This window comes from Aotus nancymaae, unplaced genomic scaffold, assembly GCF_030222135.1.
Source record: "Aotus nancymaae isolate 86718 unplaced genomic scaffold, 86718_ANA_hifiasm-v0.15.2.pri h1tg000025l, whole genome shotgun sequence".
NCBI classification, from domain to species: domain Eukaryota; kingdom Metazoa; phylum Chordata; class Mammalia; order Primates; family Aotidae; genus Aotus; species Aotus nancymaae.
Genome location: NW_026988438.1, coordinates 35,252,209 through 35,276,902, shown reverse-complemented (window position 1 = coordinate 35,276,902; position 24,694 = coordinate 35,252,209). Strand labels below are relative to the sequence as shown.

General features: G+C 39.3%; 1 protein-coding gene across 8 annotated transcripts in view; it reads right to left on the bottom strand.

Moving 5' to 3' along the window:
- OSBPL3 (oxysterol binding protein like 3) overlaps positions 1-24,694 on the bottom strand; it is a 194,066-nt gene that overhangs the window by 128,881 nt on the left and 40,491 nt on the right. For 4 of the 8 annotated variants that reach the window (XM_021670153.2, XM_064380532.1, XM_064380537.1 and 1 more), the window contains exon 1: positions 5,217-5,275. The exons of 2 other annotated variants lie outside the window; for them this stretch is intronic. The gene's annotated coding sequence lies outside the window, so the exon portion shown is untranslated. Of the gene's footprint in view, positions 1-5,216; positions 5,304-24,694 lie in introns of those variants that run through there. 2 more of the 8 variants (XM_064380533.1, XM_064380538.1) reach the window with 2 other exon arrangements.

The window sequence follows — 24,694 nt, the reverse complement described above, 5'->3', positions numbered from 1 at the left end:
GAGCTAAATCTATAAAACTCTTAGAAGAAAACATAGAGATAACTCTTCTTGACCTTGGAGTAGGTGATGGTTTCTGATATATGGCACTTAAAACACAGGGGGGGAAAGGTGATAAATTGAACTTCATCAAAATTCAAACATTTTGCACTTCAAAGGGTAATACCAAGAAAATAAAAAGATAGTCCACAAAATGAGAGATAATATTTGTCTATCATCTAATATGGGTCTAGTATGCAGAATAAAGAACTCTTACAACTCAAGAATAAAAAACAGATAACCCAATATTTTAAACGGGCAAATAACTACAACAACATTTCTCCTTCAAGGAAGACATACAAATGGCCAATAAGCACATGAAAAGATGCTCAATGTCATTAGCCATAAGGAAATGCAAATCAAAACCACAATGAGATACCACTAAAATGTCCACATAAGATTAATTAATTAATTAACTAACAGACAGTAACAAGTTATTGAGGATGTGGAGAAATTGGAACTTTATACAATTTGGGGGGAATGTAAACTTTGAATAATGTTCTGGCAGTTCCAGACATATGAAAATGTATGTCTACATGAAATCTTATACAGGCATGTCCATAGTAGCATTATTTATAACAGTCAAAAAGTAGAAAAAACTAAATGTCTATTAATTGAATGCATAAATAAAAAGTAGAATATCCACACAATGAAATATTATTTTAGCCAAAAAAAAGGAATTAAACAGTGAGTCATGCTACAACATGTATGTACCTGGAAAACGTTATGCTAAGTGAATGAGGACAGATTTTTAAAAGGCCATATATTGTATTATTTCATTTATATAAAATATCCAGAATAAACAAATTTATAGAGACAGAAAATAGATTAATGTTTGCCAAGGGGTAGAGGCAGAAGGAAATAAAGTAATATGGAGTTTCTTTTTGAGGTGATAGAAATTCATTAGATAGTGGTGACGGTTACATGACTTTGTGAATATACTAAAAAATATTACTGGCATATGTTCTAGAAGAGTAAATTTTGTGGTATGCTAATTATATCTAAATGTAAAAATCCCTTGAAAACTCCAACAAGAAAGTTTTGAAAACCCCACCAAGACTGCTTTAAAATAGCAAGCTCAGTTGAAAACAAATGACCAAATAAAATCAACATGGGACCTTGAGATTTAGGATCAGTCTACATAAAGCCTACTGCATCTATACCATCTAGTGAACTCATGGAAATGAAAGAATGAAACAGCAAAAGTCAGAGGTCAAATCCAACTTGAACACATGGAAACACCTGTACAAATTATGACAAGACTTGTCAATCCTGCTGCCACATGAGTTATCCCAGAACCCACTTGAGAGACTGGTGACAATTATATCTAGTAATGAACCTGGGGCCTTCTAAGATCTTAAAGACTTTCTTCTTTCCCAGAAGGCAGCACCAGCTTAGATCTCTGAGCATCTATTTATGTGTAAATCCAAGGTCTAATGAAAATCTTCACAGAATGACTAAAAGCCTAATCTAGATGTCACATGAAAATGACTTTCAAACTCTGAAACAATTGGTTGATCTTTGCTCTATATACTTGCTTTACATTTAGCAGTGACTCAAGCCCACATTAAAAAAAAAAAAAAAGTTACAACTCTAATTCTCAGAAATACCACAATGTAGGCTAAAATAGATACACATATTTACACCCATATTCACACAAACCAACCCATCATGAATCCAAAGAATGACACAGGCTAACGAAAAGCCTGAATTGCATTGTCCACAGTCAAAAAAACAACATGAACAGAGCAGCACAGATAATCTCAACTTTTGAGAGGCTCTGTTCCAAAAGGTAATTGTAAATCAGCTGACACTACTCAAAACACATTTTTTCATAGAAGTTTGGTCATGTGCCCAGGCCAGCCAAACATGGCTATGCAATGCCCTTGAAGCTAAACACACCTTCCAAGGTCAACTCCAGAATGCACCTCAGAAGTGGCAGCATCCTGGCTGCAGTAGCAGGAAATAGAAAGACTCTGTACCCTCTATGGTACCTCTCAGGTACCCTAAACTGATGAGCAAATACAGGGCATGGTCCACACTGGGAATCCCATCCTACTCCCACTGAGACATACAAATCCTTCACAAGGGATCTCTAAGCCTGGAAGGACCTGTGGCTTCCTGCTACTCTCCCAAAGTTCTAATCTCAGTACAATTCTGCTAATTTGGAAAATAAAACAAACAAGAGTTCACATTATGGGATTTTTAAGAACTTTCCAATGAAGTACTACATTCTTACAGAAAGCCAAATTGCTGGATTTTTCAAAAACGTATTTTATAGGGAAGACACACGAAAAGTAGATTAGGAAAAGTAGATTCGTTACTTTTGGCAGCTTCTCAACATCTACAACCAATACAAATTCAATTTTTCACCACCTTTACATCCCACACCCAGCCAAGAGGCTGGCACATAGCAGCTATCTCAGAAACACTTGTGGAATCTCTGGACTTCTAACATTGTTAGTATTGTGAATGCAATTTACTTTTTAAGTACTGTAAAGTAATTTATATACAGTGTGATGGGGATTAAGAGGATTGACCTGGCCTCAGAAAAGACATCATTTAGGTGAGAAATAGGAAATAAGTTAAAAAATACAAACTATCTGCAAATACTGCATTGTCTGGACTATGTTTCGAGAAGTCCTAATAAAGCGCAGTGAGGTGGACTGGGGAGAGCACGAACTTTGGTGTTAGAAAGGTGGCTTGTCCTTGCCAGCAATGTGACTTTGAGCAAATCTGCTTCTTGTGCCTTTTCTCAACCAGGGAACAATTCCCTCTCAAGGGAATTGTATGGCTGAATAACCAGGGTGGGAGGGAAATAAAGTTTTCAGTGGATACCATGGTGCTTTTAGAGTTTGGTTCTACAAACATGCCTTTCTCGTTCAACAATTAAATACATAAAATGCACTATGTGATTCATCATTACAGTAAACCCCAAGTGAGAGCTGGGAAGTGCATAAAAATGCCAGGCTGCTCTCCCTAGCCCTTCCCTTATTTCCCTGTGCCCTCTCTTGGTTGTCCTGTGACTTCCACAGAGCTGCCAGCTCTGCCCTGGTCCTTAGTCTGACCTCATTCTAGCCTGACCACCTGCTTCTGACTCACAGCCTTGCTATGAACCCTGCTGTTTGCATGTAATCCCTAAGTCCTGCTTCAGGTTTCCAGGTCAAGGATCTCTGTCCAACCCTGTCCCCCTGTCCCCACTCTCTTGGTGAAAGTGGGATCACCCTCTCAGGGAGAGCCACAGGGCTAATTCTGATTCCAAAGCAAGTTATTACCTTAGGGTCGATGCAGCAAACAAACAAAAAAGCACATTTGCTTACAGTTTTGGGAGAAAAAATAAAGGAAAAGAATAAGAATAAAACATACAAGCATGACCATCAGAGACACTCTACATTGTAACTACCACATACCTCCCCCACCCCAACACACACAGAGAATCAGAGATGGAACAAATGAAGCAAATCTTCCTCAAGTTCAGAACAGCAAATCTAATCCTAGAAAATTGTTTCCATCAATCACGATAGGTTATCTATCTAGAAAGAGCCATCACTAGGCCCACAGAGAAGCCCAAGCACGGTTGCTGACCTCTCCCTACAGAGTGGAGGCTCCTCAGGACTGTGGAGTCAGAGCTAGAAGAGTATCTCCACTCCTCAGCAGCCTGCTTCTAAAACCAGCATCTTCCACTCTCAGGGTGGGAATTAGCATCCAGGTCTGTGCCTCGTGTCTCCCAGGCCACTGGAGTAACCCCAACCAAGGGCTGCCACTGTGCTGACGTAGCTGAGCCAACCAGATTCCCTTCCTTAGAATGTGGAAGAATTTGGAAGCTAGACACACAGTGACCTAGACAGACTCTGAAGACCAATGAACTAACTCAGTAGATGAGCAGGACTACCAGGGCTGCTATTTTAACCATGAGTGGGGCAAGCAGGGATGAGAATGGGACGGCGGGGCAGACAGAGAGAGGGAGAGACTAAAAGAGAAGAAGAGAGACTGACAGACAAGAATCCCAGAGAAATGCAGAGTGTGAGGCACAGAGACAGGCGGACAGACAGCACGTGCATGCAGTGAGACAGAGGCAGGCAAAGTAACACAAACCCAAAGGAGACCAGTAAGATAGGGAGCTTGAGTGGGGCCGGCGGCTGGGTTGGGAGAAGGGAGATCCTCACAGGGCTCTGTCCTCCGAGTGGGATGCCCTCCCACATCACAGCGGTGCTTCCTGCCGCCTGCCAGGGGCTCTGAGAGCTGCCCCCTTGCATCACTCAATAAACCCTCTCTTACCTGATCCAGTCTGTTTCTCACTTACGAAATCTAGAAAAATAATTTTAAATATCAACACCCTATGAGAGGAGAAGGATTGGCAATTTTGACACATACTGTGGATAAATAAATAAAAATATCTGGGAAACCTACTTAGCTATCACTATCAAAATTCTATAAAATATTCTATCTTTGGACTCAATCATTGGTTGTATATAGGAAAAAAGTATATACAACCACAATGCCCAACAGAAGTTAAGCAAATTAAGACCAGAATACATTTATTTCATGTGGTGAATAATGACGCCTCTAAAAATATTTATGGTTAAGAGAAAAATGCTAAAAATAAAAGTACCTAGAACTATATAAAAATGTGCACTGAAAATAAAGATCACAGGAAATATCCAGAGAGATGACAGGAGGCTACATTTGGGTGGCAACGCTGAGAGATTTTTTCTTCCTCTATACATTCTCTGTATTTTCAACATTTTCATAATGAGAATATATTCAAGATGAATATAATTACTTAAAAAATACAACAAAGAGGGAAAAAGTAGTAAGAGTCTATCCCCAGTACACTTTTGTGCTTGTGACTTTCCTATTGCTACAACACCCAGTATGGATTCCTACACAGAACTAGCTCTAAGAACTACCATCCCTTTTTCCAGCTGGAACCATTGAGGGTGTAGAAGAGAAAAAGAAGGTTCCTGCTGTGCCAGAAACCCTTAAGAAAAAGCGAAGGAATTTTGCAGAGCTGAAGATCAAGCACCCGAGAAAGAAGTTTGCCCAAAAGATGCTTTGAAAGGCAAGGGGGAAGCTTATCTATGACAAAGTGAAGCACTATCACAAAGAATACAGGCAGATGTACAGAACTGAAATAGGAATGGCAAGGAGGGCAAAAAAAGCCAGCAACTTCTAAATACCTGAAGAACCCAAATTGGTGCTTGTCATCGGGATCAGAGGTATCAATGGTGTGAGCCCAAAGGTCTGAAAGGTGTTGCGTCTTCTTTCCCTTCGTCACATCTTCAATGGAACCTTTGTGAAACTCAACAAGGCTTCAATTAACATGCTGAGGATTGCAGAGCCATATATTGCATGGGGATTCCAAAACTGAAGTCAGTAAATGAACTAATCTATAAGTCTGGTAACGGCAAAATCAATAAGAAGCAAATTGCTTTGATAGGTAACACTTTGATTCTCGATCTCTTGGTAAATATGGCATCACCTGCATAGAGGATCTGATTCATAAGATCTATACTGTTGGAAAACACTTCAAAGAAGCAAATAACTTCTGGCCCCTCAAATTATCTTTTCCATGAGGTGAAATGAAGAAAAAGAGCACCCATTTTGTAGAAGGTGGAGATGCTGGCAACAGAACGGACCAGATCAACAGGCTTATTAGAAGAATGAACTAAGGTGTCTACCATGATTATTTTTCTAAGCAGGTCGGTTAATAAGCAATACCTGCTCTCAAACTGAATTAAAAATAAAAATAGGGCCGGGCGCGGTGGCTCAAGCCTGTAATCCCAGCACTTTGGGAGGCCGAGGCGGGTGGATCACGAGGTCAAGAGATCGAGACCATCCTGGTCAACATGGTGAAACCCCGTCTCTACTAATACAAAAAAAATTAGCTGGGCACGGTGGCGCGTGCCTGTAATCCCAGCTACTCAGGAGGCTGAGGCAGGAGAATTGCCTGAACCCAGGAGGCGGAGGTTGCGGTGAGCCGAGATCGCGCCATTGCACTCCAGCCTGGGTAACGAGCAAAACTCCGTATCAAAAAAAATAAATAAATAAAATAAATAAATAAATAAAAATAAAAATAGAAAAATAATTGCCGTCATCTGGCTAAGTTTTTTCCCAGTATTGTCATGGTGACATTTACTCAGTAAACATTTCCTCAACGCCTGCCCACTTTGTACAAGGTTGAGTAACGGCTGCTGATACTCTGATGGGCAACTCGCTACTTCCTAAGACAGCCAATTTCATTTTTAAATCTTTGGGTGACATCGATTATCTCCGACTTAATCAGCCATCCTGAGGCCTGTCCAGCAGCTCACCACTCTGACAGTAATCAGAAGGCCGTTAGATGCCCAACAAGTTCCCCCTTTTCTGAAGATACCTAGACCTAGAGCTGCTCATGGTTCTGCCTAGCCGTCAGATTTGTCCCAGCTCAGGTACTGTGCTTGTTTTCCCTTCTTTAGAGATAGTAAGAGTCAACTATATATAGCTGTTACTCTTTTTCATTTCTTTCTGTGTGTTTATACACAAGGGAGACAAGGGAGAAGGCATAGCAATTCATCATCTGTATAAGTCTTTGTAAGAGAACAATGGAACTACACATACGATTAACACTCAAAATATGTTACTAAAGATTTTTAAATGACATGACCACAGAATTAGGTGTTTTAAAAACCATGTATATGAGCACAGAGTTGGATTTAAAAAGCCAACAGCTGAAAAAGAAATTATCCTGGTAGACTGTTTACAGACCTATAGCTGTGATCACAAACCTCCCTCAGCCCCTTCAACTTCAACCCAGAAGCACATGTAGAGGGTGGGTGGTTAGCCTTCTGGGCTGACATGGACATGCTCATCTGACTTTGTTATTGTTGTCCGAGTTTTTGGAACACTGGGGAGTAATGTCTGCCTATAATAATATGTAGCCACATGCCTTTTCAAGTAAAGAAGAAATATCCCAATTCCAGCCTGAATACTCAAAGACCCAGTACAGTTTCCCTATCTTTCCTTGCTGGTCCTTGCTTAATAATAAAATCTGTCTTTCTTCTAAGCAGCCAGTTGACAGGCCTGCTTGAAGCAAGAGGCACTGAAATGTCTCAAAGGAACTCTACAAAGATGACTTTTCTTTCAAGTTTAACTCCTAAGGAATAAATCCTTCCCTGCAAAAGTATTCTCTAGTTTATCAGGGCTAAACATGCATTCAGCAGTTCCGATTTTGATTGGAACATTTCACTGCTTTTCTCGATCACTGCAGCAGACAGAATCACTGAATTGTATACAAGAGAAAAGCAGGAATAGAGATAGGTTCACTGATGGTGCATTTAAAGCAAGCTTTCTCCTTTATACCTCAATGTTGCTAGAGTGAACAGAGTTGGCTGGCTAGCTATATTTATATCACCCAGATTTGTGATATGGAAAAGGTTGATCAGAATAGCAGTTTTAGTTTCCATGGATCACTATTAAGACAAGGTGATACAACTGGAATTAGAAATATAAAGTTCATCCTGTTTCATTAAAAGGATCCTTAAATAGCTAGAGATTGAAATCTTAACAGCCTTAAGTTTTGCAATGGTGTGATGAAGAGGCGGACACTCCAATCAGGCGGTTCCCATAACAGGGCTTGGTATGCCGTGGTAACTGGATCCTATTACTTCTCTGTGTCTAGAACAATTACCCCTTAGGTGTACTGAACTGAGGATAACAATGATGACATCTTTGTACTTATAGAAGTAGTGTTTATAAGATGGACTCTTTCTTTTTTTTTTTTTTTTGAGACGGAGTTTCGCTCTTGTTACCCAGGCTGGAGTGCAAGGGCGCGATCTCGGCTCACCGCAACCTCCGCCTCCTGGGTTCAGGCAATTCTCCAGCCTCAGCCTCCTGAGTAGCTGGGATTACAGGCACACGCCACCATGCCCAGCTGATTTTTTGTATTTTTAATAGAGACGGGGTTTCACCATGTTGACCAGGATGGTCTCGATCTCTTGACCTCGTGATCCACCCGTCTCGGCCTCCCAAAGTGCTGGGATTACAGGCTTGAGCCACCGCGCCCGGCCAAGATGGACTCTTTCATACAAAGTTTTCCAGTTTTCAGTTTGAATATGTAGGGTCATGCCATGCCCCTTCAAGTTTATTCAGTGGATATCCATTACCTACACAAATAAGAGGCCATCTAGCTGCAACTCAGAATCACCCATGGACAATTTAAATAAAAATACACGCTCAGGACATACTCCCCCTGAAAATTCTAATTCAATGTTCCCAGGATCCAGGTATAAACATTTTTTTAAAAAAAGCTTTCCAGATGATTGAAATGCACAGGATTGAGGACTACAGGCTTACAAGAGGAAGTCTCTGTGTTACATGCAAGGCTCAATTCCCACCACTTTTCAGCTGACATTTCACCATCCAGGCATACAAATAAACTTGCAGTTCTCTACAGACTATCTCTAAACCTTTGTAGCAGCCATGCCCACCCTCACTGTGGGCACAGGAGAGTGGCCACTGGATAAGGTCATAGCACAAATGAGGCCTTCTTGTCAATTTCTGCCTAACATTCCCAGGCTGGCATGCACCAGCTGCCGTTGTATATACTTTGCATATACATTACAACACCATTACAATAAAGATACTTGCATGCTTCTTTCCTATCTGAACTGTAAGCTCCTGGAGGACAGGACCTGGTCTCTGTGATTTTTATATCCTGCTGTCTAGCAAAATACCCATATTTTGATAAGTACTGAAAAATGTTTGATGAACTAATAATTGCATCCATGTAAAACCAATGTGGTCAATGTTGTAAGAAACAGATTGCTGGCATTATTTTGAGCTGAACAGAAGAAAATTTGAATGGACATAATCACTAGTTTTTATTCAAATAGATTTTCTGTAGTGAGCGTTGGGTTCCAAGAGTTACTTAATCATCCTCAAGCATGCTACAAGAGAAAGTGCTTGGGGATCTCTGACTCGGTCAGAAGCAATGCTGCTTCCATCTTATATCTAGAACTCATTTTGAGGGGATTCATATGTCTTCAATTCTAGTCCTAGATATCTCTGACAGAAAACCCAAGAGAAAGAAGCCAGCAGGGGAACTGACAAAAACGAAGATATATTTTATGTGCAGTTTAGAGTTTTCTGAATAGCATTTTTCTAAGCTACAGGCTTGCAGGACTTAAAATATGACTCAGAACACCAACTTTAATGCCAACGTTTTTATTTTTAGACTTTTTAGCAGAGAATATGGCAATAAATCCAAGCTACTCAGTCTACAAATCCTTTAAACTTCCTCCTAGAGAAAAGAATAGCACTTGGCATTTCTTGTGGTATTATTTTGGTATTATTTTACTTGCATATATAGTTATGCTAGTAAAATTTTGGTGACTAAAGAAGAATTAATAACTGAAACTCTCAATGATTCCCATGATTACTGCTTAAGTTGGCAAAATATCCTCAGGCACAGAAGAAACTTGCTGATGAAAATGTGTATGGGTGGATTGTTCAGTTTTTTTCAGTGATACACTTGCTTGTAGTTATGTCTGTGTTCTCAGACAAGTGGTAAGGGCGTAGTAACAGAAGGTTTACCGTTTTGAAAGAGAAAATAGGACCAGAGAAAATTCAGTGACATGCTAAAAATATTTTACACTTTATACCAACTGTGTTTTGCTGTTCAACACCTTAGCTCCTCACTACCTTATTTCTTTCTGTAAAGGAAAAAAAATGCTTCTTGAGGTGTAATTTATATACAATAAAATGCACCTGATATGGTTCGGGTCTGTATCCCCACTCAAATATCATGCCAAATTGTAACCTCCAATGTTGGAGGTGAGGCCTGGTGGGAGATGATTGGACTATGCGGATAAGTTTCCCCTTTGGTGCTGTTCTCGTGATAGTGAGTGAGTTATTGTGAGATCTGGTTGTTTAAAAGTGTGTAGTACCTCCCCTTCTCTCCCTTCCTCCTGCTCAGGCCATGTAAGACATACCTGCTTCCCCTTCACCTTCTACCATGATTGTAAGTTTCCTGAGGCCTCCCCAATCATGCATCCTGTACATCCGTGAGCCAACTAAACCTCTTTTCTTTATAAATTACTCTGTTAACTTCTTTATAGCAGTAACAGAAGGGGATAACACAGCACCCCTTTTAAGTGTACAGTTTGATAAGTCTGGAACAAATGTATATGCCTATTTAACTATTGCTGCAATCAACACCTCAAAGAACATTCCCTCACCCAAAGAGCTCCCCCCATGGCCTTCTACAGTCAACTCTGACCCCGATACCTCTGATTTCTATCAAAATCATCTGGTTTTACCTGTTGTAGGACTTAATATTAATGAAATCATACAGAATATGCTCTTTTCGTTTACAGCTTCTTCGCCTCGATATGGTGTTTGTGAGTTTCAGCCATGTTGTTGCTAACATCAGTGATACCTTCTTTTTTGCTGCTGAGTAGCATTTTTTTGTATAAAATATACCACAATTTATCTGTTCACCAGCTGATGAACATTTGAGTTGTTTCCAGTTTTTAGTTGTTACAATCAAGCTGCTATTAACATTTGTATTACAGTCCTTTCTCTTGGGTAAATCCAAAGGAGCAGGGTAAGTGTGTTTAGCTTTAGAAATTGCCAAACTGCTCTCCAAAGTGGCTGCACCTCTTTATACTCCCACTGGCCATGCCTGACAGCTCTAGTTGCTCCACATCCTAGCCAACAATTGCTATTGTCAGTCTTTGACATTTTAGTCATGCTGATGGGTGTGCAGGTGTGCCTCACTGTAGTTTAATTTAGAAGGTATGAAATCTGTTTCATTCTGTGATTAATCTTTTCCTCATTCTAAGGAACACAGGCAGTGTGGCATACTGAAAGGTTGCTGGATCAGGGTCATTGTCCTAAATTTTATCACCAACTTTGTCACTAAATAGTTGCATAATGCTATAAAGACTATCTATCCCACCTCATTTCTTCCCTATTGATAAAATAGTTAATTGGGCCAAATAAGGCTTAAATTCATGTACTAAGTAAAAATAAACATAAATGAGTTTTACTGAAATTACACTGTACTTTCATAATAGTTAAGCATTTTTTACAGACTGTCTCACAGTTTTCAAAGAGAATTTGTATGATAATATATTCTATTTCATGCCATAATTCTCTCCAAAATACCACGCTTTTTTTTAAGGAATAAGAATCCATCAAGAAAGGAGTTCCATTCAATGGAAGGCTCCCTTCTTGCCTGTTGCTTGCAAGCCAATTTGCCAAATCATGAACTTTCATGTGAATATTAATGCATTCCTTTTCATTGTCATCTGAGCTTAATTCCAAATTGTATCTGTTTGTAAAATGTTTCTGATGCAAAAAGCATAAGTAATCATCCTTGGTCATGTGTGTTTTGCTCACTAAGCTTTAAATTGCTGAGTGACTCAACTGGCAAATCTTTGGATTTCATTTGACAGTCTGCCTTATGCTTATACAATATCTCTTTACTATTATTGCTCAGCCTTGTATATCTAGCAATGTAAGAAAACTAACCAAATCCCCAAAGTTAGTCTTCACCTCTCTGGGTTCTCAAAAAGCAAGGTAAGGGTAAAGTAAAGGTGAAGGCATAGTTAATGATAAAGGAAGGAAAACATCATACATTCTTTATGAGGAAACTTTAGGAGTTAGAAGAATGGGTAACTAATGATCAAAGGTGAGGGAGAAATGCATGGCAAAACTGAAGGAAATTAGTTTTTTCAGTTCCAAAGAAATACACACTAAAAGAAAAAAAAATGTACAAATAAAACATCTGGTGTTTGTGGGAATATGGGGAAAAAACTCAACACTTTTTATCTTCAATTCTTGTCTAAACAAACCAATTATATACTGCCTATCCAAGATTCAGATTACACTTCACAAAGGTTTCCCATCTCTTCTTCTAAAGATATCTCAAAACATGCCCCCCCAAAAATTAAAAACCCATGAAACTGTATTGCTGACAGCAAAGAAGACATGGGTTTCAGTGGGAGGTCTATTTCAGTATGAATGGGGGACACTGAGTTGCAGCTACAAAAAGAACACAGATTAAAAATACATATGCAGTGTACTTCCAAGGGCCTCTTACCTAAGGGAGAAATGAAGAATAAAGCCATCAATTCAGTTGGTCATTAACCTTTCCAGGTTAACCTCTTAAAAAAATTAATGAAAGTTACGGTCCATTCTTTCCAGAAATGATTATATGGTTTTGCATGGTCCCAAGGAGTCTAGTGCTCTGAAAACCTTCTGTGGAGCCTTTAAGGGTTTAAGAACCTAGGTTGAGATGAAGGACTTCTGATTAAATGAATTCATCAATAGGATTTCTTTATTCAAACTTGACCCATATCCAAAAACAAGAAGGCAAACCTCTCTCCAATCCAAATGTCAAATACATATACATGGTACAATGTGAAGATGATATTTTTAATTCCAAAAATTATTTAACAGTCTCACAGGAAGTACATGTTCAGAGGCAAAAAGTAAGCTGTGGGAAGACAGATGCTCCCAGACATCCATTTCCCAACCATTGCTTCCTGAACATCAAGGTAAGCCAAGAAGTCTGAATAGTCATTTGAGGGGGTGGTGTCAGTTCCTTCCCTTTCTAGAATAGGCCTTTTCTAAAAGGAGGTATTTATTGTGGGGCACAGAGGGAGGAGTATGAATGGCTAGCAAAAATGTTTGCGAGCACACTGATAAATGTTACTTAATTTGGAAAAAATTCAGAACAATAGGTGATAAGAGATAATCTGGGAACTCTGGGTTATAAGGCAGGTGTCTATCTGTGGTAGGCAGAATAATGGTCCCCAAATATGTCCATATTCTAATCGCCAGAAGCACTGAATGCACCTTATATGGCAAAAGGGACTTTGCAGATATGATGGGGAGATTACCTTGGATTGTTCTGGGAGGTCCGATCTAACCACAAGGACCCTTATAAGAGGGTGGCAGGAGATGTAGAAAGCAATGTGATGATGGAAGCAGAGGAAGACAAGGAGTTGTGATGTGAGGCCATGAGCCAAGGAATGCAAGTAGCCTCTAAAAGACAGAAAAAGCAAGGAAGTGAATTCTCCATGAGAGCCTCCCAAAGGAACAATGCTTGTTGACACCTGATTTTAGTTTTCTGACCTTCAGAGCTGTAAGAAAATAAAACTGTGTTGGCTCAAACCATAAACTTAAACAACTTAAGCATAAAACAACTTAATTTGCTATAGCAGTAACAGGCAATGAATACAGTCTTCCCTTAAAGAAAAAGGAAGGGGGTGTAAGGAAATAAAGAGAAGTATGAAACAGCATATGAAAAAAGCATTTTCTGATGAACAACACACACGTCCATCAACAAGACTGATACTGTCTCAAATGTGGCCCTGAGCCAGCAATATATGGGGAAGCTGAGGCTTAATGGAAAAACATTAGGAGTTAGAAAACCTGGGCTCTCTTCCTCCCACATCGACTATGTGTCATTGGGAAAAACATAACCTTCGGGTCTCAGTGACTGATCTATAAAACATGTAGACTAGATGAATGATAATGTCTCCTTAACAAAGGTCAGAGGGCCTTCCCTACAGACTGGTCTAAACCAGTGGTCAGTTTTCCCATAAACCAGTTCCCATGAACCATGTCTTATTTAATTAATAAGAACTGAATGGGCACATTTGTCCCAGTTTAAAGCTTCGGCAACTGAGGCTTAACAAGGTCATATTTGTCCACCATGATTGGGATCTGAATGCAGGTATTTCGGACTGGAAGTCACCTCTTTATCCAGTGTACTTGCAGCATTTCCTGGTCAACGTTCAAGCTGTGGGCCCTGGGGTCTGAGTTAGGTTAGAATGCAAGAGCAAGAGAAAACCACCAACACAACCCAGGATCATAAATATGCTAGAGAAAATGAAAGGGAAAAGGGGGTGTTCTGGTGAGAGTGTTTATGTCCCCATGAAATTCATACATTAAAACCTAGTCACCAATTTGATGGCACTGGGATGTGGGGTCTTTGGGAGATGATTAGGTCATGAAGGCAGGGCCCTCATGAATGGGACTAACGCCCTTTTAAAGAGGCCCCACAGAGCTGCCTTGTCCCTTCCACCCTGTGAGGACACAGCAAAAAGGCATTGTCTACCAACCAGAAAATGAGCCTCCAAGACATGAAATCCAACAGCACTTCAATCTTGCATTTTCCAGCATCCAGAACTATGAGAAGTAAACTTCTGATGTTTATAAACCACCCAGTTTATGCTATTTTGTTATAGCAGCCCAAATGGACTAAGACAGGAGAAAAGACCAAACTGCCTTATGTTCAAGCATTTTAAGTGTTCAGCATTCAGAAACGATCTTTCTAAGATCACTTTTTAAAACAAATGAAAACTTTCAAGACTCAAAGTGGTCCCCGTGGGCAGACCCCCACTGTTCTGTAAGGCAGAATGCCATGTTACAAACCAGTGAACTGTCTTTCCTCAGTATTCAAATTCCACACCGGACCTGATGCTGCTACAGCAACTCCAGTCTTCACGGTTCACAGGAGGAGAATGGAAAGGCTGCTGCCCAAAATAGTTTAATAAGGCCAGCAGTGATTCAGAGAGTAATAACAGGCCACGCACACAGACGCCTGCAGAACTAGGACCCAGCTGAGTAGCGGGGGGCGGGGGTTCACTGCTCAAGGTTAAAACAGGGAATAAAGAGGACAGGGATATTCAATTACACGTGTTCAAGGGAGAAAAGATCATTAATGCCACCTGCAAACTCCCAAAAAGGCAGTCAAATATGAGGCATTTCAGCTTGACAATTTATTAACCGTGTTCTAGAGTCAAAAAAAAGAACCAACCAGTGAAAGTAAAAAGCAACCTTGCCAACATACACCCTTTAAAACATTTCCTCTCTCAGTGGACTCTGATTTGGTCCCCAAATTTTACTGAATAATTTCATGTGCATAATATCTTAAGTTTACGAATATGTAAAAAGAAGCCCAACATCAGGAAAACAAAAACATCCAGAAAACTTTACTAACAGTCACAAGCTAAATCTTGTTGAGTCTAAAACTCAAAGATTCACCCTACTGTGCAAAACACTTAAATCATTAATATTTCTGATTATGATTCCATTCCCAAGAAAAACTAGTAATTGAGCAGAACTTCAAGCTTGTGTAAGAAAGAAATTTTGCATTTCTATTATTTATTTATCTTAAACTCCAGCTGAGGCAAGTATTTGCCTATGCTCTCAGTTCTGATCAGAAATTTATATTCAAATAATTATGAGAAAAGCAAACCAATGGGCAATTCCCAAAGTTACTATCTGCTTTTGCTATCAAAATTTGGAATTTCAGTCAAATATACAGTGAAACATATATATACAAGAGCTATATCACTTAGCATACATAAATAGAAAGAGTAAAACAACAAATACTAAGATTTGCAGGCATTAAATCAGTTTAGTCTATGAATACCTCCACAGATGAAATGAGAAAAGCAAAGTTTAAGAATACAGACAGGCCATGTGTGTAATAGCTCTAAAATGAGAATCTGAGAGAAAGTTAATTTTCTCAGCTGGAGCCGAGTTAAAGCTTGTAAACGATGGAAAATAAGGTCACATTGGAGCAGTCTTTTATGTGAAAAATTAAATCTCACCACTTCAATACAGGCCTCATTTGAAAAACACCAGTATCAACCATCTCAACAAATTTTTATTCAAATATTACACAGATATGGCATGTTCAACACTGGTCTTATTGACAAGTGTAAGCCTGCTTTGCTGGATGTCTCAGAAGCAATAACCTTTTCATTATAATCCTTTCTTGTGTCTGAGTTTTAAGCTTTAATGACAGATAGCTGAGCTCCTCGGATCAAAGACACAATAATAGCCAGGAATAGAACATAAGTGAATTGAACACTGTCAACAACACCAAACAAAACACCTTCATTTACTGTTAGAGAATAGAGTACCTGCTGTGCCCAGATGGAAAACAACTCTCATATAATGCATGTGTTACCAAAAACACATCTATCTTTTGGCCAACCACTAGGGAGTAGCACAAAGTACATTAGGCTTTCAAGAAGCCTGACATGCAAGCTGGTCTTCTCGAAATCGGATTAGAAATCAGGATGAACCATATCAAGGAAACTTAGCATAACTACTTAGATGGCTTTATCCTTTAAATAAAGACTGTAAAATAGAGTTTGCCATACACAGTACTTTTCAATGGATCTTTTCAAGAAATATTTCACCCTTCAAAAGCAATGTAATGACATGGGTTTGAATTAGGCCAGCTTTCAGTTATGTCTTCTATTCCTTGGCTTGAGATTCAACACCCTTGGACTTTTGGCAACAGGCAGATGGAAAAGCCAGAAATCATAATTTTGCTGAAATGCCTTCTTTCTGGGGGCATTTATTTCTTCAATATACTTAATTATTTCTACTGCATGGGTTTGTTTTGTTTTATGTAATGCATTTTCTTAAAAATTGTATGTAGCCATTTAAAATACTCACAAGAACCTTTAGTGGCTTTTCCTTTTTTAAGCCCCTTTCAAAACATATATACAAGGTTGCTCATCATAATGTACTAGTCAAAAAACAGGAAAACATCTCAATGGAGAGAAAACTGGATAAACAATGTATAGAACAACTATAAGACATCCATTAAAATGATAAAACAGGCATGAGGGAGGTTTTTTAATTAAAGAAATAATCATAGAGTCACTAGAAGTTGCAAAAATAGTGTAGAGTGGTCCAGTGTACCCTTCACTCAGCTCCCACCAATGGTAACATCTTATATATAACTACAGTCAAAAACAGGAAATTGGCAGGCACGGTGGCTCACGCCTGTAATCCCAGCACTTTGGGAGGCTGAGGCGGGTGGATCACAAGGTCAAGAGTTCAAGGCCAGTCTGGCCAAGATGGTGAAACTACTAAAAATGCAAAAAAAAATTAGCTGGGTATGGTGGTGCATGCCTTTAATCCCAGCTACTTGGGAAATGGAGGCAGGAGAATCATCTGAACCTGGGAGGCGGAGATTGCGGTAAGCCGAGACCGTGCCACTGCACTCCAGCCTGGGCAATAAGAGTGAAACTCCGTCTCAAAAAAAAAAAAACCAGGAAATTAATATTGGCACAATACAATTAATTAGGCTACAAAGTTTACGCAGATTATAGTAAGCTACAGAACTTACTCAGAAACTCACCAATTTTTACATGTACTCATTTTGTGTGTATGTGTATATATATGTATTGTATATATTTCCATAAAATTTTATCTCATATATATTTATGTAATTGCCACCACAAACAAGATACGGAATTGTCCATTACCACAGAGAAAACTACATGGGAACTTTTTGCAGTACTAGAAATGGTCTATATCTTGACCTGGGTGGTGGTTAGGCCATATACTTCAGATGTATAAAATTTAGATTATAAAGTATGCTTATATTTTAAAAGAATGATGATAAAGATCTATTGATTGATGACACATTAAGTTTTTTTTTAAAGTTACAAAACAATTTTATAGAGTGATTCAATTCTCACATAAAGTGTCTCTATGTGCCCACCGGTGGGGTGGGGGGAAAACCAACATTTAATATTCTTCTAAAAATTCTATTTTATGTATTCTGGCATTTATTTGGCAACGAGTACGAGTTACTTTAATAAAGCAGAAAAAAAGACCCAAAGATATGTACTGTGTATTCTCAAAGAAGGAATCTTTTTTAATAACCACTTTTATAAAGAATTCATTTCTTACTCCAGCTCTCCTGGTAAAAAAAAAAAAAAAAAAAAAGAATTCATTCTTAAGATTTCTTCTGGTTGAAAAGTATGATCCTTTGTATCACTCCTCTAAAACACAACCTATATCAACTTCGTAATGAAGGGATCTTAAGTTACTGGTTCCAGTAAAAGATAAACTTGAAAAGTCCATCCCCGTGAAGCTCAGTGAGTATGTAAGAACATATGTGAATATTTCAAAGGAAGCTGAGACACTGAATACAGGCTGTTACTTAGGGCGAACTTTTCCTCTCACAATCCACAAACATGAATACATTCTTTCAATATAACCTTTAATGACCACAGACTATGTGCTAAAATTATGCAAAGGTTCTCCAAGACCTCAACATGCACAAGACAAAGATCACTGCTCTTAACAAAGTCAAAACTGCAATGCAATACAGTGAGCCAAGTTCTTATACCACCAATGAGAATAATATCCTGAAAGTATATGGAGAAATAAACAGCTGATTCTGTTTAGGAGTGGGAAAGCAGAATGACCTTTGAAACCTTCTATTTGGGACTTTGCCGGGTGACAAAGAGAAAATGAAAATAGGGGAAAGAGTCACTCCAGTCACAGAGACTGCCTGCAGGCACAAAGACTTTAAGGACCTGCTGGAGAACAGGTATGTACAAATTAGGGAAGGTGTGAAGGGACATGATTCTGGAAACAATCATGAATACCATGATAAAAGTTTGCCTGCATTACCCTACATGCAGTAGGAAACTCAAAGGCTTTTAAACAGAGGACTAGATTGCTATCAGTATCAAAAGTGAGTTGGAATGGAAAGAATGGAGTAGGAAAATAAATTACTGAGCTCTTAACGCTATATACCAGGTGAAAAACGGTAAGGTCCTGACTAGAGGCATCAACAGCATTTGTCACCGAAAAGGATACTGTATTAATCTGTTCTCATGCTGCTAATAAAGACATACCCAAGACTGGGTAATTTATAAAAGAAAAGAGGTTTAACTGACTCACAATTCAGCATGGCTGGGGAAGCCTCAGGAAACTTACAATCATGGCGGAAGGGGAAGCAAACATGTCCTTCTTCACATGGTAGCAGGAGAGAGAAATGCCAAGCAAAAGGGGGGAAAAGCCCTTATATTATAAAATCATCAGATCTAGTGAGAACTAACTATCACAAGAACAGGATGGGAGGAACCTCCCTCATAATTCAATTATCTCCCACCAGGTCCCTCTCACGACACGTGGGGATTATGGGAACAACAATTCAAGCTCAGATTTGGGTGGGGACACAGCCAAACCATATCAGTAAATTTTTATTTCAATTGTTTTACTATTATAAATGGTATCATTCTGTATATAATCCCCAACTTGACTTTTTTGTTCAACATTATTCTTAAGATTTACCCATAAGGATACATATAGTTTCAGCTCTTTCTGCTCTACAGAATTTAATTTACTGAATCCACTATAGTTATTTATCTATCTCACTCATGGACATTTAGTTTGCTTCCAATTTTTTGCTCTAACAAACAATACAGCAGTGAACAGAACATATATAATACGTCCCAATACATGTGCCACACTTTTACATACCTGGAAATAGAACTGCAGGCTTATAGTGCTATAAGGCATAAACCATGAAACACCTTAAAACTAAATAATTACTTAATTACCAAACCATTCTCCAAACTGGTTGTTCCAAATGATATTGCCATTAATAAAACATGAGTTTTCATTTTACATGTCTTTGCCCATACTTGCTATAGTCAAACTATTTAATTTGAACAAATCTTTAAGTGTAGAAATGATATTCTTGTTCTGGTTTTACATTATGTTTCCAGAATCAAGAGCTATTTCCAAAGTGTAATCCATGAGTTAGGATGTGGACAATGAAGGACAGAGAAGAAAACTATGGAGTGTTCTGCTTGGGTAACAAAAGTAGAAATATCTGTTAGGAACGACATTTAATTGCAACCAATAAGATGTTTCCTCTTCATCTCCAAATGGTGGTCTAAGTAAACAAGGGCTTATTTGCTGCTATGAGCTGAATGTTTTTGTCCCGCTAAAACTGGTATGCTGAAACCTAATCACCAACCTGATGATAGTATTATAGTATTAGGAGGTGGAGCCTTTGGGTGGTGATTAGGTCATGAGGGCTCTCCCTTTGCATGGAATTAATGCCCTTATGAAAAAGAGCCCAGAGAGCTGTCTTGCCTTCCACAATATGAGGACATATAGAAGGCATCATCTATGATGCAAAGAGCCCTCACCAGACACTGAATCTGCCAGAGCCCTGATGGTGAACTTCACAGTCTCCAGAACTGTAAGCAACACATTTCTATTGTTTATAAATTACCCAGTTTATTGTATTTGTTATAGCAGCCTGAACTAACACATTGCCATATAAAAATCCACAGGTAGGCACTCCACAGCTGATATGGCAGCTGCATGGTTATAATGACCCAACAGCCTTCTATCCCAGTTTCAATTTTCAAGGTCTCCTTAAGGTCCAAGATGGCTTCTGAAACTCTAGTTATCTCTTAGATTTGAAGGGCAGAAGAAGGAAAAGTTGATGGGTAAAAGGGCGTACCTCCCAGCTGAACAGTTTTCTTTTTATTAGGCTTCCTGGAAGTCCCATACAATACTCCTAAGTAACATACACAGGCAAGACCTCAGTCACATGGCCATACCAAGCTGCAAGGAAAAATGGATGATGTAGTTTTGTTTGATGTGTTTGTTTTTTGAGAGCAAAACTGTGATGTGGCCAAGAAAGAAAAAAAGATTGTTATTAAGGAGAAAGTATATAATGGAAGACAACATTATTTGACATAGTAAATGATGTGATTAATTAAGATGCAGAACACAAGAAAAAATAAAAGGAAGGAGCACAAGGGGTAGGACTTGGTGTAGAAATAAAGATTTAAGAATTTTTGGCAAAGAGATATAATCACAGAACAGTTAAGATAGCCCAAGGAACCAGCATTGAACAAGAAGAGATGGTGAGGTACGTATCCCAGGAAACGTAATATTTAAGAGAAAGAAAGAGAAAAGGTCAATGAAGGAAACTAAGACATCAAGAATATTCAAAGAAGAAAGAAAATCATTGTCCATAATCCAAAGGAGCAAAGTCTTTCAGGATAAAGGAGGTGGAAGCTACTGGTAATTGTCTGCCCAGCAGCCATTCTCCTGTGCTGCTTTGTGGCTAACAAGAATTCCAATTTTGTTCAGCTATTAGGAAGCTATGGGCTTGAGGAGAGCCTGGGCCCCTCCCCAATGCTAGCTGTAAATCTTAACAATTCTAAACCTATCAGGTAATCCCATTTCCCCTTGCTATTGATTGGCTTAGGCAAGTGCATCTGAAAACAATCCTGGCCAATGGAACCCTAGGGAAAGTTTGGGAGACAAAAGGTTAACATGTTCCATGTTTTAAAAAAATTAAACATGCAGGAGGAAAAGACTAAAGAAACTGGATCCTTGAGGACACTATCAACCCACTGAATTAAGCAACTCTGAAATTGTCCCTATTTCAGACTTTTTAAATGTAGTTTCATCTATTTGGGTTTTCCATTACTTGCAGCCAAAATCATCCTAATAGTCAACAGTATTAAACATTAACAGACAGGCCAAAATGTCATTGGAGGCCTTGGGTGAAATAGCCTAGTTCAGTCACTGAGAAGGGGGGAAAAATCAATAACAGGAGGCTGTAACTAAATTTAGGAGGGTGGGGGACAAGGGGAGGAAGAGCATTAGGATAAATATCTAATGCATGCAGGGCTTAAAACCTAAATGATGGGTTGACAGGTGCAGCAAATCACTATGGCACATGTCCACCTATCTAATAAACCTGCATGTTCTGCACATGTATCCCAGAACTTAAAGTAAAATAAAAATAAATAAATAAAAATAAAGTTGGGAGAATTTCTTCCTCGTGACTTCTATTTCCAGATGAAATGAAAACAAGTTCAAACGGTGAGAACGAAATTGCAAAAGAAAGTTGTACTCTTTATTGTACTCTTGAAGAGAATAATAAAGGTTTGGAATAGCTGCTACAAAAAAATTGGAAAAGGTGTGTCAAAACAGCAAAAGGTTCTGTAAATATTAAAATCATAAATTTGTAAGAAAGCCAATAAGCAGAGTGATAAACTGAGTACAAGGACAGAAGAAGTAGACTACTGTGTTGAATCAGAGTTGGAGAAAGAAATGAACCCTACAGAAGATCAAGAGGTGTAGAAATTACTGGTACCCGGCCAGATGCAGTGGCTCACGCCTGTAATCCCAGCACTATGGGAGGCCGAGGCAGGCAGATCACCTGAGGTCGGGAGTTCGAGACCTGCCTGACCAAAATGGAGAAACACCATCTCTATTAAAAATACAAAATTAACTGGGTGTGGTGGCACATGCCTGTAATCCCAGCTACTCAGGAGGCTGAGACAGGAGAATCGCTTGAACCCAGGAGGTGAAGAATGCAGTGAGCTGAGATCGTGCTATTGCACTCCAGCCTGGGCAACAAGAGTGAAACTCCATCTCCAAAAAAAAAGATTACTGGTACCAATGACAGATCATCAAAAGGGTTAACTATATAGTCCAGCTACACCAGAGGAGAAGTAAAGAGTGTGGAAGAGTAAAGACCAGACAGGCTAAACAAACAGGGTGCAGATCAGGGAATAAATTCACAATAAGTCTTAGTGAGAGAAAGCAGACAGGAAAGACAAGGGGCTGTGATGGAGGAAAGGGTATTTCAGAGACAACCATCTCCAAAGTGAAAGCACCAGGGTTTGGCCACTGAAATGGGCTGCTGAGGTGGTGTGGGAGATCTTTAAAATCAAGGAGATGAGGAACAGTAAATCAGGATGCCAGGTTAAGTCCTCAATATGGGCACAGCAGAGGATAACAACAGGCCAGGAGCTTGAAGGCAAACAGAAGACAGCTACAGACCAAAGCTCACACCTCCCACATCATCTTCTTAACATTTCTTTCTTTTAAGGAGAATTCCATTCGCCTTAGCAGTAGTTTCAGGGAGATGACCTTTCACATATGCATTAAAAATGTTGCCCTGAACCACGGGAAGATCCTAAAAATTCCAGTCTATTATCAGACAACTCCTCCTAATTGAGTCTTTCTTCTTATCAATTTAGAAGAGCCCTGGAGGAATAAAATGAGAAAAGTGAAGATGAATCCAATTTAGGATATTCCTTAAAGTCTCTGCTCCCAACATTTCCCCACTTTCTACTCCCAGTGCTGCCTGCCAGGTTTAGGTAGCAATTATCATCTCTTGCCTACATGACTACAATAGCTCCTATCTAGCTTTCAAAGGTAGGGTGGGCTCTCTCCACAAACCATGCCACACACAGTTGCCAACTGAATCCTCCTGAAGCAACTCTTTGATTAATCCTCTCTATGCAAAGACCTGCAGTGACTCCTCCTCACCCAGAGCACTGACTTTCAAGCTCTTATAGCACCTGCATCCCATAAGATAGGTCACAGTATTCCCACCACAAAAATCAAGAAATGGCAATCTGTTCTCCACTTGACCATAATCACATCTAGTAGAAGAGCTCTCTAACTTAGCATAAAATAACACATTTAGTTATCCGAAGTGTAATACATCACTGCATGGAATTCTAAATGCAAAACTTGTGAACAAATGATGTACAACACGAAATCCAACTATACAGTGGTGGTATTCAAAGCCCTCCCAAGCGCCAACCCAACCTTCCTTTTCCCCTTTATCTCTCACATTTTACTCCACTTGTCCTAAATGCAAGGCAAGCCAGGGCAGGCAGGCTGCATAGTTATCCGTATCCAAACTTCAGTGTCTTTCTAAGGACCCAGGGCTGTGTTTTGCTCACATCTCTCTTTGTAACATATAATCCAACAGAAGTTTTGTTCTGTAAGGCTTACTGCCTATTGGCTCCAATACTTTGGGCACCACCAGAAATGTTGTGTCCGACTGACTCAAGAAGACTTCCTTTAAAAATATCTCAAGATGCTTTTTTTTTTAACCTCAGAACTTTATAAGGAAAGAAGGGGCTCATTTGAAAAATGGAATTCATACAATATGGAATAAACTAAACCCAATTTACTAAGTAGTCAATCTAAGCATAGGTATTCTTTTATACAACTAATATAATGAAACTGTAGTTCTAAATACAGCTAAGAACCCCCATATCTGACCAAGGCACTAAGTGCACTTAAAGCCAGGAGTGCCTGAAGCATGTCTGTCTGGCACCTTTCCAGACACTTTGCTTCTGTTGTTTCCGGGATTTAGATCCTTCACAGGCCTCTTCTCTGTCCCATGATAATCCATGCACTCCACACTGATCACCAACAGAATATGGATATCCTGGTATCAGGTCTCATCTACTCAACCGTGGAGAATTTAGTCCCTAAAATATTAACTTAGGATAAATGCAAAGTATGAGACCTTCTGTGTTTCTATGGTGATGGCCATTTTTCTTCTTGTTAGGCACAAGTCTGCAGTTCCTTTTCTGAAACCTTCAAGGCTAGGAATATTCAAAATGGCTTTTTGAAGGTAATATGATACACATGTCATATATTTTATGTCACTTCCAGCAGAGCTTAGAGCAGCACCTCACAGTCAAACACACTGATATTTTTGCATGTATGAACATCCCTTTTAAGTGGGATAATAATCATGAATAGCCTCATGGCAGGGCAGGGCAGGGCAAACTCTGTCATCAAGTGAGCTCCACAAAAAGCCCAAAACCTGTCACTATTCAGATTTCACAACTGTGATTAAGAAACTACATTACAAACAATTGTGTGACACTGTAAATTAAGGAGCTGAGCAGTACTATTGCTTCTTCTGCAAAGGTAAGATGCTATGGCAATGTCCACCTGCAAAGGCCAATCTCTCTCTGGCTTCAAACAGAACACCAGCCCAGGGTTGGAAGAAATGCCCAGGTAAAATGGAACCTCAGAAAGTTTT